The sequence below is a fragment of the Saccostrea echinata genome, unplaced genomic scaffold (genome assembly GCF_033153115.1).
Source record: "Saccostrea echinata isolate AGI-Se365-2 ecotype Australia unplaced genomic scaffold, CSIRO_AGI_Sech_v1 ptg000014l, whole genome shotgun sequence".
Lineage (NCBI taxonomy): Eukaryota > Metazoa > Mollusca > Bivalvia > Ostreida > Ostreidae > Saccostrea > Saccostrea echinata.
The window spans coordinates 8944143-8947230 of NW_026889763.1; the positions used below are offsets into that span (position 1 = coordinate 8944143).

The 3088-nt window shown below is 32.1% G+C and overlaps 1 long non-coding RNA gene across 1 annotated transcript; it reads right to left on the bottom strand.

Annotated features, from left to right (window-relative positions):
* Positions 1-355: 355 nt before the first annotated feature.
* On the bottom strand, positions 356-2552 carry LOC133187192 (uncharacterized). The gene is made up of 3 exons (XR_009721140.1): positions 2405-2552; positions 926-1090; positions 356-476 (listed from the first exon to the last, which is right to left on the bottom strand). It is a non-coding gene; the product is annotated as an uncharacterized LOC133187192 (long non-coding RNA).
* Positions 2553-3088: the final 536 nt, after the last annotated feature.

Below are 3088 nucleotides of genomic sequence, written 5' to 3' on the forward strand. Positions count from 1 at the left end.
TATTTATCTGAGACGGGAAGCAATGTGTAATTGCGGTGTAATAGTTTCCATACCATGGAAACTACAGGGTAGGTGGAGCATTTCAATTACGAAAAATGATTGACAAGCAACTGGAAGCTCAAGGATCCCTCTATTTTCCATGGTAAATCTTTCTTGTCTAGAATATGAAAAGAGAACAGCAGGTTTAAATCAAAATATATATTATTAATTTCCTTGGTAAACTGTGTTTTCTTTTCAAAATCTATCAAGAAAATGTATAAAAAGGAAAAAGCATTATCAAACCATATGTTTAATAATTCATTTGATGTGCAAAAACATTATTTGAAAATGATATCAAAATAAATAAAATCATATATCTTGGTAAACAATGAAGTAGTCTTTCACATCTAATTATATAAGTCCATTCATAAACTTCATTAAATACTCTATACTTCTTTCAACATCAGCTTCCTTATTTTCTTCACATCATCTGCGATCTGCAATATATTTTCATACAAAATTATTATTTGATGTAAGAATTGTATGCTTGAATATTATTTAGAAATCTGACATGATCACTCAATGTACTTTAATGTACCAATATCAGTGATTAGTTTCAGTCTTTAAATTTTATAATGAAATCCGAATAATGAACATTACATAGTAAGGTTTTAAGCCAGATTAATATTAAAACAGGTATGATTGAGAATATGACCATCTCATGCATGTAGAACACTGCTTTTAGTTGAGTGGAGAGAAATGTGCTCTGGACAAGGATATAACAAATCTTTTTTTCTTATTAATTAACATTAGACCTAGAAAATTGGTTAAAGATCACTACACACCCTTCATCCCATGGCACACAATCCAGATCATACCAAGGGAGAAAAATTATGCTCTGGACAAGGACTTTAGATAAAGATATACAGTGTATTTTGATACTGACCTTTGACCTAGATAATTAGTCCAAGGTCACTTTTTACCCTCCATCCACAGGCACTCTATGAGTTAAATTTGAGTGAGATTGGGCTATGAGGAGAGAAAATATACTCAGGACAAGTGATATCAGATGAACAGACAGATCATCTCATGGCATCCACAGAACAGGACCCTAAAAAATCAATGCATATATATGTAAAGTTATATCCATATAAGTCAATATGAATTCATCATATGTTGCATTGCATACACATGCTTTAATCATGTTTAATACCTTATGAATAATTTCAAATTGCATGTACACTCAGTTTACATAAAAATAATCTAAATTTCATCAAAGACGACCAACATAACAGCCATTCAAGATTTAGTTAATCAACATTCAGTACAAGTTCTATATGCTATATCATATGTACAGACACATACTAGTATTATTTACCTGCATTCTAAATCTTGTTTTATGTCACTGAAAATTAAGGCGATAGCCCTTAACCAATTTTAGCCCCAATTTACATACATGCATGTTGTAATGTTTGTTCAAGACTTCCCATTTATAAATATTACCTTATAGTATATTTAGTTAACATATACCTACATTTAAAGCTTCAATGTGTTTCCCTGAATATTTTAGAAATTACAGTCATTAAAATACTGACCAGCCAGAAATCAGTAAATGCATGTGCATGTCCTTATTTTTCATTCTTGTATTGTTTCATTTAACATGTTTCAATGTTAAAAAGTTTTAGTAAGTTATACAGTTATAATATTTACTACTTTATCATAGCCATACAGTTGAACTTTGGCATCTCAAACACAGACATCTCGAATACCATAGATACATGTATGTTGAAGTAATTTGAAAGTATTCTTTAAGCATTTTAATTACTCCTGATATCTTGAATCCTCAAATATCTCAAAATATTTTCAATGATTGAATTGAACTTTGAACCATGGCAAAAGGACTCTTAAACAAATATTCATTATTCTTAAGATGAAGTCTACAGATTACAAAATTATAAGTTGCTCAACAATGATCATATCAACAATATTTAAGAGAGTTGATCATTTCCCCTTGGGGTGAAGGGGGGGGGGAGGGGGGCTTCCTCTGTACAATTTAGAATATCCTTACTTTGTGTCAACCTTGGTTAAAATTAGTGGTTCTTGGGAAGAAGTTACAGATGTGAAAAGCTCACAGATGGATAGACAGTTTGATGGACAAAACACAAAACAAAAGGTGATTAGAAAAGTTCACATGAATTTTTAGCTCGAATGAACTAAATTCCTCACTGCATGGTGTATATTATGCGAGATATTATCCAGACAGAAAATTTTATAGAGGAGTGAAAAAGAAGACTCCAAGCCATAATTTTACATAACCTCTTGTAGTTTGCAATTGGTATTTCAACATTCCAATTAAACTCAAGTTCTTTTCTTTTCATACAATTGTTATACATGCCTATTTATGATTGAATTAATTACCACTTACCACACGATCACATCTTGATTCATCATACATCTTACTGGTTCTCCTTTAATGTCAGTTTTCTTCTCTCTGAAAGAATTTATTATGTACAGTTACTACTGCATTCTGATTTCACCTATGAGACCAACAATAAACAAGTGTCCCAGGGGCCACATTGCTCACCTAAGCACTTTGGGTAGGAAAAAATATAAATCAGTTCAGTATTGAAAAGTTTACATATAAAAGTGGTTTGGAGGGGGGGGGGAATTCTACACTTTCTAAGGATGCTTTTGAATTAATATGACACATATTAGCATTGCTGTTCTTAAGAAGAAAATCCTTTTTATTCCTTTGTATAACTATGATCCCCTGTTATGGCCCCTCTATTCTCCAGGGGGGGGGGGGGGGGTCATGATTTAAATAATATCTACATTACTTCATCGGCCGTGTATATAAATATGACCAATCATGGCTTCGTTGTTCTTGAAAAGAAGAATTTCTAAGATTTTTCCTATGTACTTTGATCATTCATTGTGGCCCCATCCTACCCAGGAGGTCATGATTTGAACAAACTTGAATTTATACTAGTTGAGGATGTTTCAATATAAGTGTCATCTTTCCTGATACAGTGGTTCTAGTGAAGAAGATTTAAAAGATTTTTTCCTATGTATTCCTATGTAAAATTGATCATCCATTATGGCCCCGTCC